Below are 16,689 nucleotides of genomic sequence, written 5' to 3' on the forward strand. Positions count from 1 at the left end.
ACTCATGCACAGTATTAGCATCGCAAAGAACAGACTATCAATTTTAGCTTATAACGTTAAATAACAATGACTTTATCACAATATGCGTTAACCCTTCTATGTTTCCTATACAACGCCCTATACTAAGAATGTTCCTAATGCCAGGCTAACCCTGGATGTCCTGCCTGGATAGGGCTACATCAGTGCACAATTCAGAACTTAGATAGTTAAACAACAGTTAATGGCAGCTGGTTGCTCTTACTAACTATGGGCCTGATTCAGACCCGCTCGTTAGATGCGTTCGCACGTGGGCCTGATTCATACCCGCTCGTTAGATGCGTTCGCAAGGCAGCAAAAGTATGCAAATCCCACAATCGCACAGCAAGGCAATAGCATTACTATTTCCTGGAGTTATGTCACAGAGTAAACACGGACTCCCGAAAAGTGACCACGGTGTAACTGGCTGACAAGTATACAGCTCAAAGTCCCACTGTGCCTGTGTTTAGTGTGCTACTGCCGAAGGGGTAAATCTCTGATGCAGGGATGTGTCAGAGGGATTGCTACAGACCTAGTCCAGCTGTTTGCTACAAGTGTCAGCCACACAATGATGCTCCCGTATCTCCTCATCTGGCCAGTCTCAGTTGCTCCACCCCCGGGGAAGGTTCTTCACCGCTTGCCACTCCCTTCTTCACTTTATGTAAAGGAGAGGCTCCGTCCCACTGCCGGCCCCAGTCAGGGAACAGTTCACTTTGACCTGCTTCTGGCCTCGCCTTCAACTGATTATTGTTCGGGAGGTTGCAGATCTCTTTAGACGCAAACCAGTCTCTGCTCTCAGCATCACAGGGTCGACTGCCTCCATTCCGCCGATTCACCTCTAGCAGCACTCTCCTCCATCAACGCTCCTTCAGCCCATTCAACTGCCGGAACTTGGCCACTAGAACTGACAGGTCACCGTGCGGTGCAGCAGGAAAACTATCACCCTCACCTGCATGCCTGCTTCAGCAGCTGGCCCCCTGTCTCCAGTGTCACCAATGAAGTCCACAACATACAGTACACCACATATAGAGGCTGTGTCCATCACAGTAGTATGCCCCAATATTAACAATAAAACACAGGGCACATATATATGGGGCATCACACTAGCAGCAAATAAAGTTTATTGCAGGAAAGCGCCTTTTATCAGCAGCAACTCCCAATCAGTGGGGTTTAACTCATACAGCTCTTTATTATAGGCAGTCACATAATAATGCAAAGGGCTATTAAGATGGAAATCTGCCAACATCCCAATCCCTGCAGCAGAAGGCTAAGCTGCATATTCAGTTAACCGGCCAGGACAGAATGGGAGTTTTGCTGAATACACCATTTAACAATTTGTACCCAGTCGATCTATAGTGCGGCGAGCCCCAGCGGGGGTCCAGGCATCTGCAAGTGCATATACTGTTCATTTTCCAATGTAGAGTCCACGTTGCATTCTGCATGTCGATGATGACATGCGCATCGTCAGCCACATAGCGGGTACACACTTGCCGATGTGGACAATATGTCGTCCGATCCACCAGATCGGAAGACATATCGTCTAGTGTGTACCCGGCTTTAGTTACTATGACAGGTAATCCTTAGGGGCAGAGATAAGGCTAATTGGCTGCTTAAATAAGTCTGTGCAGGTTATCTGTGGCTTGGCTATACTTACCCTATCCATCATCGGAGCTAAGACCAGGGTGGAACCGTAATCACAGGTAACTAGCTTCCCATATAATGTCTCACTTCCATAAAGGCCCTCAGGGTGAACCACCTTTCTATCTCAGGCAACCGGGACCTGCTCTGGTGAAATATTCACATGACCTGTCCTCCTTGGTTTCTCCATCCAACTGCACACTAGGGATGGCCATCGATAGTTAGCAATCAACGATGGTTAACTGTCGATGTCCAATGGTTGTGCCATCAATGGCAGAAAGCCAATGGTTCTCCGGACACGTGGGAGCCAATGGTTATTTTTGTTTTTTATCCAGGCGAGGCTTAGATCCACCCACCCAGCATCAGCTAAACCCCGTCCCCATTTTTGATTGGTACGCAGACCACTTTGCCCCCAAGGGGGTGCAAACGATTGATGGTTCACCATAGGTGGTTTTGTACCATTGATGGTAATCCCTTACCATTGCTGGACACCCAACCAATGGCCATCACCTACTGCCCATGGCTATTTAGGGTTTACAGCTGCTCCCTCCTGAGCCCCTAGTGAGTCCACATGTCTCCTCCCACTTTACCTTTTACTCAATCACTGCACTCCACTAGAATCTGTGCCTGCCAGCATTATCTACTATCATAGCTTGTAAAACAGCAGCCACTGTGCTACCCATATCTCTTCTGTAAACACATTACTAAATCAATAAAATAAACTCCCATGATGTATACACATAAATACATATATACAGTACAACCCAATGGGGCACTTTAGTTATTATATTGATCCCAATTGATATTTGTTATGTAATATATATATATATATATTATATATATACTGTATGCTTTATGGTGTTGTTCTGTTCACACTGGCTTGGATTGTCCTGATGACGGTCCCTGTGAGGATCGAAACGTCGACAATATGGTGATGTTTTTAAAGATGATTCTATTAAAGATGTGATTTTATCTTCATTTTCTATCTGGTGAGTGCCTTTTTTCTATTTTTGTATACTGTATGTATATATATATATATATATATATATATATATATAATATACACATCTCCATAAGAATTTAAATATTTAACCACATGTATGCATATAAGAAGCAGGACTCTTCCTCCACATGTTAAAAATTCATTGTCATAAATGCATAATACAAATGTCCCAACATCACGAATTTGGTGCGACAGTTTTCTGGCACCGTACAGTCGTCCCACCAGAGATGGAAAGTTTAGGAGGTTTCTTTCACCTGCTGCTCAGTAAATGGAAGCGTGATGCTCTGTCACGCCCTCTATGTCACAAGCCAAGCTCCCATACTGCAAGATGGTGCCACATTTTCATGCACGTACTAGACTCTTGCCCATCTCCAAATGTTGAGAGGTATGCATAATCATGTCATTAAGCATGGTTATGGATAAAAAAAATGTACAAATTGTGTTAGCATCCATCTGTACATGAACCCATTTGTCAACAGTATTAGCGGCACAGATGCACATAGAGTGGTATTTTATTTCCTAATGGTCTGCATCTTCAGGGGTTATATTGCACAATATAATGCTCTTATCTCCTAGTGTCGGCCTCACACACAGCTGCTTCTTCATCTCTGTCCTACAGTTCTCTGTACATACATCTTGGTGCTGATAGTGGTACTGATACACTGAAACAGACAGAAGAGCTATTCACGTTTCTTTGTCTCATAATCACTAGTGTACACTGGTCAGATAGCGGCCAATTATCAGTGGGTAAATAGCAAAAAGTTAGGACGCTCACACCTTAGATTATCTTATTGTCTTGTGTGGCTGTGGTGTTATTATTGACTAGACCGTGGCTGCAAACAGAATTTTAAATACTATATTGCAGATATTATTAATGTCACCACTTATCTATTCTTTAAACCTCAATTTGATCAAAAGTATAAGGGATGGAGCGAAACGACAAGATGGATTTAAACCTAAGCAACATTTTACACCAACTGGTGGGAGAGAAGGGAAAGCGATCCTTCCTAGTGCATCTAGTTTTTCAAATCTGTGTATAAATATAAATAATATTTTTTAGATTGGGGTTATTAATATGACGTAAAATGGGGGGAAAGGGTGCATTTTGGCAATTTGCATTGATATAGTATGGGTGCACAGCCGCTTTCAGTCTTCCAAAATACTTAATTTTGCACGTGGTACAGTACTGTAGATAAGGCTATAATGTAGGTTTACATTTTGGAGGGCTCCAACCTCAGTTTACTTCCTCCTGCAAAAAAAACTGCCACTTGAGTCCAAACTTGGTTGCAAAAAAAAAAATCATAATGACATTCAAAAAATATAAAAAGGTTCATCTGGTCTACCGGGTCTCTGATGCATGGGGCCTGCTGTACTGCCCTCAGCAAATGGCTTGCCTAGGCATGTTCAGGGCTATAACTAGGGGTGGGTGAGCTGTAATGTCATGCAAGGCCTAGAGGAAGTACTATTGCTTCACCCTGGCACCATCATTTGGCTTGCATGGTGTCAGGAACAACACCATGCAGTCTAGAGAGGCCCAGTCTTCTTGCCATGATATCATGACATCACATGTTCGGCAGGCACCCTGCTATGGTCTTGGGCATATAGTTCACTTGCCTAGCCAATAATCTACCATTGGTACCAAGGCAATTAACAACATGTAGTCTTTCCGTCTGATAGGCTATCTGTGATTGGTTAGGTCTTTCAAGAGATGTCTTCAGATTGCCTACTTCTCAAGAGAGGTCTGTGCAGTCAGTAGTTTCTAGGGTTTCAAGATTCAGCTATGACCATGTCAGAACAAGATGGAAAGATGATTATAAGTATTAAGTCTGGAGACACATTTTTTTTTACGGGGGCAATATTTTTATGTTTTTAATGATTTTGTATTGGTGTACAGTAAATACTTGCGTGTTTCAGTGATGAGGCCACAGAGAGAGGTAGATTTCATCAGAATTGCAGTCTCTACATTTTTCTTTAAAAGTGAACAAGTTATGCCCACATGACAATATCTAATCTACAAGACAAGGCTGGCTCTTCATGCAGGTCTTGATATTGCGGTTAGTCAGGAAATGTCTATATTGATGGAAAACTTGTGTTGTGGTTTCAGTTTACCACAAAACTAAGAGATGAGTCAGAATGCTCTCTGGGAGATTGCTGAGGGTCACGCATGTGGTATTCAGGACTGTGTCCATTCTCTAGATTACATTTATTCATGCTGATATTACTCTACCAGACATTTATACCTTTGGATTGTTCACTTTTCCTTTATTTAGGGGCCTATGTACTAAGCCTTTGGGAGAGATAAAGTAGAAGGGGATAAAAAGTACCAACAAAGCTCCTGTCATTTTTCAAACACAGCCTGTGAACTGACAGGAGCTGATTGGTTGGTACTTTATCTCTTTCCATTTTATCTATCTCCAAGGCTTTGTACATAGACCAGTAAGTATGCAATTTAATTGGAACTCATCTTTATAATATTTGATAAAATATCCATGCACGTACTGTACAACATCATATTTATCGGCTGAGGCAATTCAAGGTTTACATGCTCTCCACATCTCTTAGCTGAGCTCACACATATTCTAAATCATCCTTGTACAGTTATCAACATATAATGACTGAACTTCATCATAAACTGACAGAGACAGGTGGCAGATAAAGGTACAATGCAGAATAAGGAAGACAACCTGATACCGGAATTTCACCACAATAACTGTGACCAGGATATCACTTACTAATCATGCGAATGAAGATGATATTGGCTCCAATGAGAACGGTAGTGAGGACACCCTTCCACGAAGGGACCCAGAGATTTGTCTGGAGATTTTTATCTGAAAGAGACAATGTTAGTACCATGTGGTAATGGGAAATTGCAGACATGGGTACTGACTACACTTCATCAAAGATCGTGAGTTACAGGATTTTACAGCACAAGCTGTCATTCATATGAACTGCATATAAGTCCTTAGGACAGAGGTTCCCAAATGTGGTCCTCAAGGCGCCCCAACAGTTCAGATTTTAGAGGTATCCATGGTTGAGCACAGGTGGTTAACTCAAATTGGCTGAGGTACTAATTAAGTCATCTGTGATCAAGCATGGATATCTTTAAAACCTGGACTGTTAGGGTACCTTGAGGGCCTCTGCCTTAGGATATAAAATGTACTCTTTGATATGCAATGTATGAATGTTGTTGTGTAGAAATAAAGTATTTACAAATGTTTCAGTAACACAGCCAGCTATTAAGACATATATAGTTACTATATAATCTAGTTTGTAGACTATTCCATGGCAATATTAAGCTGTATAATAAAGTATGATCTACTGTACTCTTATATTCCAGTGTGAACTGATTTCCCCATATGATGGCTCCATATTCTACTATAATGTTCATTTGTGGATCATCCCGTCTACTGGGAGGTGTAGCTAGTGGCCCTGTCTTCCAGAGCCATAGAGAGCAGGACGGGCCTGGGTACAGGAGGGGGCAGGGGCGTATCTATAATGGGTGCAGGGTGTGCGGCGCACATGGGCCCCCGGGTGGGCCCGCACCACACACCCTAAACCCATGTTATCTAAAACTTACCTCTCCAAGGTCCCGAGTCGGGTCCCTCAGCGCTGCTGAAAATGCCGGAAAATGTGCACTGCGGCCATATTTCCGGCGTTTTGTGCATGTGCTGTGAGGAAATTGCCATTAGAAATGGTGGCCGCACCATTTCCCCCGGCGATCTGCGAATGTGCAGTAGACTCTAGGAACACTCTTCTACCCAGAGTCTACTGATTCTGCAGTGGCCGGCCAACCACGTCAGTTGGCTGCCGGCGCCGGGGTGAGAGGAGGGAGCCCGTGATGGGGGAAGCACATGGGCCCCCTCCTCTCTAAAGACACCCCTAGGAGGGTGTAGCTAAAAAGTGGAGGTGGACCACGTCCCCTACAAAAAAAATTAGGGGCTGCTATTTATGATCAAGAAGGGAGGTTAGCTGCAGATATTTCCATTGTCCCCCTAAATACAATCAGGGAATACTGTTAGATTGCAGATAACACCCAAAAATGGACATTTTCAGGAGATATCCCACAAATTGCCAGAGGCCCCTTTGCCACAACTTTAGTGACAGTTGGGTGATATCTCCTTTGTCATGCTGATTTGCTTGTGAAGCGAGAGCCCCATGTACCTAACAGTGATGGCTGGGCACAGCTTTGACATTGTGGGGTCTAGTTTCTAAGCAGTGTTAGGAGACAGAGTGAAAAGTGATAAGAAAGTGGTAAGGTGCCAGCCAATCAGCTCACAACTGTCATCTCACAGGCTGTGTTTGAAAAATGACAGTTGGGAGCTAAAACCCGATTGCTGCGTACTGTGCATGCGCAAACTAGCCATTGTGATCGGGACTGTGATCACAATCACTACGCAGACCCATAGCAGATTGATTGACAGGAAGTGCCATTTGTGGGTGGTGACGGGGGTGGTCGGGTGAACGCAGGCATGCCAGTGCGTTTCAATGCCGTTGCAGGGGCGTGCATAAATTATCCACTGCTATGGCCTATGCAGCCTGAGGCCTGATAGCGTGTGTGGTTGTTAGCAATTTCTGAGTGAGGTCAGAGCTTGTGCAAGTGTGCGTGAGGCTGCGATGGTACTCGATTGTACCGATGGTTTCGAAGTCTGGCAAAACATTACGGATGTGTGGTAAGTAAAGTGGGCGTCCTTATGTTAGGCTGCGAGGGCGTTGTGATCACAATGGATGAGCATACTATCACACTTGAACTGCGTACGCAATCGCTATTGCATTCGCAGTTGTGTACAGTAGTGAATCAGAGAGGAATAAAGAGGAGCTGCCTGCAGGCTGATAGGAGTCTGCAGATCTCTCTCTCCAGTGTCACCCCCCTCTGTCCTGAGCAGTGGATAGGATGGGGGTGGAGTCGGAGAGGGCACAGGGAAGCTGGTAGGAGCAGCAATACTCAACCTGAGGCGATTGTAGTGGCCAGCAGCAGTGTGATTGCACTGGCCGTATATTCAATTCAAAGCGCTGTTTGATGATGGAGCTCCCAGTGTTATTCAATCGCGAGATGTTTGTTCCGACTGAAGGATTTCTTCTCGTCTCCTACTGAGGGTTCGAGGAGAAATCCGACCAAAGTGCCGGCCAAGCGGCTCTTTTCCGGCTCAGAGCGATGCTAACAGTCTCGCAGCCAGCACTTTAGTCAGAGAATGCCGGTTCTCACGACTAAACACCCAGGTTTACTCACGAGAACCGGCATTCTCTGACTTAACATTGCACTGAATTGAATACCTGTAGCTCCGGGAGCTCCCTCCCTTGACTATTTATCATGGCTTTGAATTGAATCGCGGCCACTGAGCACTTCTAAGAAATCTTCAGCTTGAGGGAAGAACTGGGGAAGCATATTAGGAGTATTAACTGTGACAAAGGATTACATATACTGATCAGTATGCCCTCCCCTCACTCAGGTTATTATCTATATAACAACTTTATTTGAGGTAATTCAGTGACAGGTGTTGTGTCACTGGGAAAACTGCTGTTTCCATGTGTTAAAGCAGAGATGGGGAACCTCGGGACTGGGGGCCGTATAAGGCCCCCGGAATTATTTGTTCTGGCCCTTGACCATTTTTCTGCTAGCCTCATCTGGATATAGAATGGCACCCTGCAGCCAGAATCTATGCAGCACCTGGAACTTCCTTTGGATGCTTCAGATGGTCACACCGCTGCCCTTACAGCTCCCCTCAGGATGCTCCAAGCATTGCTGTAATCGCTGGCGATTGTGGTCCCATCCCCGTATGCCATCACATGGAGGGGGCGTGGCCTGCATCGGGCCCGCAAATAATGTAATATATATCAAAATGGCCCTCGGCAGAAAAAAGGTTCCCCACCTCTGTTTTAAAGCAATTCAACTTCAAACTTTACTGCAGCACTAACTATTCATTTAGCAGGAGACACTGACAGCAGTAGCTCTAAGTAGAATGTGTTGCCAATGAAAGGAGATCCATTTTAGCAGGGATAAAGTAAAAGTATATTACTACAGTTGCAGATAGAGTATAGAGGATTTCAGAGCCACAAGTCAGCACATAAGTTTATTCTATGGCTTCTATATCTGCTGACTTTTTGATACATCTGTATTTCTACTTTATGAGACTATTTAAACAAGTGAAAATGGACAACTGTATATAACTGTGATATGCACAGGGATGTCAGATTTACTGTAACATTCAAGACTCCTGCCTGCAAAGTTTCAATTTAGGGATATATATATATATATATATATATATATATATATATATATATATATATTTATATATATATATATAAAAATATATATATTTTTTTTTTTCTGATATTGTTCCTACTAACATTTATGATTATAATCATGTATAACTGTGTATTTCAATGTTAGAGTATATGGTAACTACAGTAATTGTTATGGCCTAGGTATTACTTATTCAACTAAAGATATACAGTACTGTATAAATCATACTCTAAGTGTGCTGCTTACCAGGAGGAAAAATTAGAGTTATTGGTGAACACCTAACCTAAGAGGAAAAGGTTTCAAACAGGACTACTATTTTAATATATACACTTGGTTATCTACACCATTTTACTATTATAATATATACACTGGGTTATCTACACCACATTGCTATTAACATTTGGGGTTTCCCAAGTAAGCCCAGACTGACTACTAATACCTAGGTGGAGGTACTGATAAAAGGATGTTCACCGCATAGTGGAAGGTTAAGCGTGGGTACATTAGACTAGGGAGTTAGTAACCTAGAGTCCCTTTATAGAGAGTAAAAAGGGGTTACATAAGTGTAGTATTACAGAGTATTAATGTAGCATACCTCCCAACCATCCCGATTGCGGTGAGACAATCCTGATTTAATGGGGATTGTCCTGCGTCTGACCTTTTGTCCTGACTTTCAGGGGTTAAGAAGGTACAGTACGCTACTGCTTCACAAGCGCCTCCCTGGCATTCAGCTGGAAGTGTGGTCATGTGCCAAGATTGATGCTGCCATGCCCGGTCCAGATTTTGCAACCTCCCAAAGCTAGGAGGTGTGAATATATCAAAGTTAAATTATCCATATACATTGATGCAGGAAGTGGGCAATCTGCAGGCTTGGTGACCCGATTTCCATTGAATCAGGTCATTGTGGCTCTGCCTCCGCTTTGCAATCCCGGCTTTGTATAGCGGGATGGCATCATACTATGGTGCAACATGAAACCTGGGATTCTGCCACCGGTCATTGCTTGGATGGATTTAGGTTATGTGATGCAGCTTCTCAGATGTACTGTATAATTTGACAAGGTGCAGGCTGGTACAAGTTAGCATTTTGACGAGTACCAAGTCAAGCATACAGACAGGGGGTGGGCACCTGGAAGATGTGTGTAACTCTGCATTTGGGGGAATATATGACATTATTACTCTGCATGCAATGTGGAAGCACATGCAGGACATTTCCTTCCACCTCTGCAACAGGCCCCTCATTCCTTCATTCCTGCCCGCTAGCCATGAGTGAAATGGAATGATAGTTTGCTGCTTACTGCACGTCATACTTGTCTACTCTTCTCGATCATCTGGGAGGCTTATGAAAATCAGGTGGTGCTTTCAGACGCCCAGAAGAATGGGAAAGTCTCTTAGGGATATTGGCCCTCATTCAGAGCCGTTCGCTATTTGCGGTCGTTCGTTTAAAAACAAGGGGTGGCTATTCAAATGATCCGTACGCACATTGCAGTCTGTTCACACCTCTAAGTCTGAACGAACGAGCAAAACATACGCTCGTTTATTTGTTAAAAACGCCCCCTGGCCGCTCGCACCATACGTCATGTCCGCTATTTATTAGATTAATCGAGTACATCGACCAGCGTATGAACTGCTCGCTATTCTTGTGGTTGGTGTTTGCTACCACAAATTTGCGAGCAGTTCTGGCTATAAAATAACCCAGTGACGTGGTCAATGACGCTGCTGTTTTAAATATACACACCCATAAAACGCCCGTTTTGACCTTTAAGCACGCCTGCGTTCGGATCTCCACTCCCCATTTTCAAACACCTTCCCCTGTTACCACCCACATACGCCTCATTCTGTCACTCAAAATAGCAGGCACTCGCTATATAGCGTACAAACGATTTTCGGCCGCACTGACTGGTTCGCGCATGCGTACTAAAAACCGTACGCATGCGCAGATGTGCAAACATCGCTCGGAACGAGCGTACTGCCGCTAACGAGCGGCTCTGAATGAGGGCCATAGTTACTAAAGTGCAGGTTTTTAGAAGTGGAGATGTTGCCCATAGTATCCAAGCAGATTCTACTTAACAATTAACTAGCACCTTCTAGAAGATAATAGCTAGAATCTGATTGGTTGCTATGGGCAACATCTCCACTTCTACAAACTCTCACTTTAGTAAATATACCCCTTAGATGTCATCTACAGTCCGTCCACGGCTGCCCACTTTGGTGGTCTTCCCCCTGCTTCACATTTGCTGCATTGTATAGTCCATGATGATAGGATCGCAGCCTCCTACTCCCGGGGAACATGCTCCCCATAGTGCCAAGATGGCTGTCCCCTCCCAGACGGAGTAGATAATTGCTATAGGGTCATGCACAGCTGGGTGCTGTCAGTTTGTCGTCTATGGACCAGTGGTCTCTCTGCTATAAGGGGAAGGCAATGGTATTACTGATTTTTTTTAAATATGGATCTTTCCTGGAATGATCATTAATAAGTACTGAAACTACAGTAAGAGCATAAAAATATATCACAGACACATACCAGAAAAAGAGAAAACAATTTATATATGCCAATCTATAGTATTTCCCTGTGATAAATAGTGAGCCTATAAGAATAAATGCCTATAAAATAGTTTTTACACTATTGGGGAGAACTAAGTTTGGGCAGCAGTTTCAATCAGCCAAAGATCACAGGTGGTTTTCACCTTTGGGGAGAGGCATGAATCCTTGGAGAGTAATAAAGGGCCTGATTCATTATGGATCACAACTACGATTACGCACACAAATGGCCGATTGCTGCGTACTGCACATGCATATGCATCACAGTGCATATGCGCTAAGGCACCACTCGATCGCAATGCGATCTCAGAGATCACTCAGACCCATCGCAGAGTGAATGACAGGAAGTGAGCGTTTGGTAGTGTTGACAGTGGGGGTTGTTGGCGAAACACAGGTGTGCCAGTGCGTTGGAACACCGTTACAGGGGCGTGCATAAATTAGCCACTGCGATGGCATATGCAGCCTGAGCTCTCACTGCTTACAGGAAGATTAGCAATTTATGAGTATGGTCTGACCTTGTGAAATTGTGCGTGAGGCTCCTATGTTACTTGATGGTACCGATGTTTTCGCTGACTTACAAGGTGTTACGGATGTGAGTAAGGGGAAGCGTCTTTATGTTGGGTTGCGATGGCATTGTGATTGCAAACAGCATATTTTCACGCGGGTCTGCGTGTGTAGTCGCAGCTGCAATCGCAGTTCGATCTGTAATGAATCAGGCCCAAAGTGGAGAAGTTGCCCAAATCGGCCAATCAGCTTCTGTCATTTCAAAGACACTGCTGATAAATTACAGTTGGAAGCTGTTTTTGCTTTTACCTTTTATATGATTGTCACTTTAAAACATTGGGCTGACTGGCCGGAATCTTACAGACGCCTGATAGTCTCAGGTTATTAAATTTCCCCTATGGTCTTGATATAAATGATTACACTGTAAATCATTACATAAAATGTCCTTAATTGCAGTGAGCTCTTCCCTGAGCTGATTACAGCATCACAGATTTTTTGCATCATGTATACACAACAGTGTAAAAAGAAACACGACTTACCCTGAGCGTCCATGTGTTTAGCATTGCCGGGCAATGACTATGGTACTGTGGTGGTGTAACGAATGATAGAGCACACAGTACGTGTTATGTGATATGTGTGACTGAACATCCTGCCCAGTTTTCCTGTGTGATCTAACCAGACTAGACGGACATCTGACTTAGAGCTATTCATAAAGCATCTCAATTCTCAGTAACGTTAAGCCTGTAGCTTTACAGAGCATCTGTGCTTTACTAGCCCTTAACAGACATCTCTCCTCATTGGAAGTCTATATAAAGTCTGTATAAATGAGTTATGTGTTTAGAGAAATGAGTAGCTGAACTGATTATTTGGGATGAGTTTTAATCGTTTGCATAGCCTATTGTCAGATTATTATAAATGACGTCTTACTATACACACACAATCACATGGCTGCAGTCTTACATATCACACATCTAACAGTCACAATATTTGCTAGACAGTATTGATTCCCTGTGGGCATTGCCTATTGGTTTAGGGGTATAGCCATGGCAAAATAGGGAGATGGCTGGGTGGAATTGGGCGGGAACCGGTCAGAATCCTGATGTGCGGGATGCCGGCACTTAGAATGTCGGCATCATAATCACGGCACCGGCATCCCGACTGTAAATAGTGGGCTTAAGGGAGAGTTAGGGTTAGGGATAGGCACTAGGGGGAGGGTTAGGTTTAGGGTGCGGGAGGGAGGTTAGGTTTAGGCACTGGGGAGGGAGGTTAGGTTTAGGCACTAGGAGGGAGGTTAGGTTTAGGCACTAAGAAGGAGGTTGGGTTTCAGCACTGGGGAGAGAGGTTAGGTTTTGGCACTGGGGAGGGAGGTTGGGTTTAGGCACTGGGGAGTGAGGTTAGGGTTAGACACTAGGAGGGAGGTTAGGTTTAGGAACTGGGGAGGGAGGTTAGGGTTAGGCACTAGGAGGGAGGTTAGGTTTAGGCACTAAGAAGGAGGTTGGGTTTCAGCACTGGGGAGAGAGGTTAGGTTTTGGCACTAGGAGGGAGGTTAGGTTTAGGCACTGGGGAGGGAGGTTAGGGTTAGGCACTAGGAGGGAGGTTAGGTTTAGGCACTGGGGAGGGAGGTTAGGGTTAGGCACTGGGGAGGGAGCTTAGGTTTAGGCACTAGGAGGGAGGTTAGGGTTAGGCACAGGGGAGGGAGGTTAGGTTTAGGCACTAGGAGGGAGGTTAGGTTTAGGCACTAGGAGGGAGGTTAGGTTTAGGCACTGGGGAGGGAGCTTAGGTTTAGGCACTAGGAGGGAGGTTAGGGTTAGGCACAGGGGAGGGATGTTAGGTTTAGGCACTAGGAGGGAGGTTAGGTTTAGGCACTAGGAGGGAGGTTAGGTTTAGGCACTGGGGAGGGAGATTAGGTTAAGGCACTGGGCAGGGAGGTTAGGGGTAGGCACTGGTGAAGGAGGTTAGGGTTAGGCACTAGGAGGGAAGTTAGGTTTAGGCACTGGGGAGGGAGGTTAGGTTTAGGCACTGGGGGGGAGGTTAGGGTTAGACACTAGGATGGAGGTTAGGTTTAGGTACTAGGAGGGAGGTTAGGGTTAGGCACTAGGAGGGGGGTTAGGCACTAGGAGGGAGGATAGGGTTAGGCATGGGGGATGGAGGTTAAGTTTAGACATGGGGGATGGAGTTTAGGGTTAGGCACTGGGGATGGAGGTTAGGGTTAGGTACTAGGAGGGAGGTTAGGGTTAGGTACTAGGAGGGAGGTTAGGGTTAGGCACTGGGGAGGGAGGTTAGGTTTAGGCACTAGGAGGGAGGTTAGGTTTAGGCACTAGGAGGGAGGTTAGGGTTAGGTACTAGGAGGGAGGTTAGGTTTAGGCACTAGGAGGGAGGTTAGGTTTAGTACAATACATGGATGTCTCTGTAGAGGACATGGTTGTACAGTGGATGGTCCATCACTGATCTTCCACTGTACAACCAGGTCCTCTACAAGGGACACACTTTACAGGAGCTCTCTGCACTGCACACTCACTTCTCACTGCAGGCATGCCACTTCCAAGCAGCTTTCCCTCTCTTATCCTTGACAGGGGGTCTCCCTCTATTGCTGCAGTCACTCATCAGCATCTGTTGCAGCAGAGCATTTCTTCTCTTCCTTGTACACTTACAGGGGAGTAGTCTTACAGGAGGACCTTTAATGTGCAGGGTCTTTCCTGCTCTTCTTTACCTTTTTATGGGGGGGGGAAATATTAAGGGAGACCCTATCTTAGTGAAGGCTTCCCCCTTTTCTTACAGATGATGGGGCACATCAGAGGAGGGCCCTTTGCTTACTGCGCTTTACCCCCTATACTTCTGGTGCCCCATCACAGAGTGATTGACAGGAAGTGAGCATTTGGGGTGTTGAAAGCGGGAGTGGTCGGCGAAGCGCAGGCGTGCCAGTGCGTTTGAACACCATTACAGGGGCGTACATAAATTAACCACTGCAATGGCATATGCAGCCTGAGCTCTCACTGCATACAGGAAGATTTCTGAGTAAGGTGTAATTGTGCGTCAGGCACCGATGTTACTTGATGGTACCGATGCAACGGCACTGCGATTGTAAGCATTAGCATATTTTCGCAGCGGGTCTGCGTGGGTCATCGCAGCTGCGATCCGTATTGAATCAGGCCCAAAGTTGTAAAGTTGCCCAAATCGACCAATCAGCTTCTACTGTAATCGTCATTTCAAAGTCTGTGCTGATAAATAATAGTTGGAAGCTGTTTTTGGTTTTGCCATTTACTGAGAATTCATGGCTAATGCTGCAGTCGCTGTAATGTGCACAGAGACACCCACCGACATTTGCGTACGTACACTGACCCACCATCAAACTTCTAAACAGCCCTATGGCTGGATACACATCAGAATGATGTGTATCCCAGCTAACCTGAGGCCCGATGGAACGATAAACACTATGTAGACAAATGTGATTGGACACTGACAGCAAATAGATCAACAAGATGTTATTGACGTCAGTACTTTGTAGATCCATCTCGTGCTGTAATTACTGCAGACACCCTTCTTGGCAAACTGTACACAAGTCCCTGGACAGCAGCAGGCGGTATGTTTTGCCATTCCGCCTTATGTACAGCGACCAACTGTCACACTGAAGAAGGTCGAGTCGGCCTAGAACGCACCCGTCGCTCCAATTCGTCCGAGAGGTTCTCAATGGGGTTAAGATCTGCACTCTGAGCTGGCCAGTACATCCGGGTTACCGATTTTTCTGTATATCAGTCCAGCGTCACCTTGAAAACAGGACAGGTGGCATTATCGTCCTGACAGAAACATTTGTTGATTCCGTAGAACTGCCACAATGCAGGGAGTACAAAGTTATTGAGAACATCTCTATACCTTCTCAGAGCTAATGTGACCATGCATTACAACTAGTGGACCCATGCCAAACCAGCTGAAACGCAGGGGTGTCCAATCACTCTTCTCTACATAGTGCAGCAGTCGGCCGTATACACTGCACGATCCGGTGTACGAGCACCTTCCATCCTCCACCTACCTGCATGCCCTTGTCAGCGACAAGTCGTCCCATCTGATGTGCAGCACAGCCGACGGGATGACGTAGCTGACCATATACGTGCATGAGCGATTGTGCGTACACATTAGACGATATGAATGATATGTCGTTCAGATCCACGCCAGAAATGTGCTCAGACACATTTAAATGCCCCTCATATCACATTCCCCCACAGAGAACCCCCCAGCTCACATTATGCCACAGTGCTCTCCACACTGGTGATGTAGCTACAGTATGTGTGTGGGCCCCTGGGAGACCGCACCAGTTGCCCTGTTGGTAATCCTGCACTACTAAACCCCCATCCCCCCAGCCAAATAAAAAGGGGAAAATTGTTTTCTGCAAATCAAGAAGTTGGGAGAAACAAGTTTAGACTGTTTCACAGTTTGTTTAGTTATGAAATGTAACATGCGGCACCATTGTGGGTGTGCCAATAAATTCTAGCTTAGTATATCCGATACCTTTTGAGCTGTAGCACCTCAAACACCATGACCTCATCTTACAATAGCAGCACAGGGGAATTCATTTAATTGTTTTATTATTTTTTTAAGATTCATGACAGTGCCCTTATAATTATAATATTATCCTTATATTACGGCTGAATTCAATAAATAACATTCCGCTGTGTTAATCCTATGAGAAAGGGGCACAGTGCTTGAGTGGATACATGTCCAAACCAATCAGACATAATGAGGTGAAATAAGGTATGTT

At 45.0% G+C, this 16,689-nt stretch overlaps 1 pseudogene; it reads right to left on the minus strand.

Moving 5' to 3' along the window:
- The window catches only part of LOC148514824 (uncharacterized), an 81,309-nt pseudogene extending 75,818 nt beyond the window's left edge, over positions 1-5,491 (minus strand).
- Between the last annotated feature and the right edge of the window lie 11,198 nt (positions 5,492-16,689).

The sequence above is a fragment of the Taudactylus pleione genome, unplaced genomic scaffold, assembly GCF_031769625.1.
Source record: "Taudactylus pleione unplaced genomic scaffold, aTauple2 ptg000258l, whole genome shotgun sequence".
NCBI lineage: Eukaryota > Metazoa > Chordata > Amphibia > Anura > Myobatrachidae > Taudactylus > Taudactylus pleione.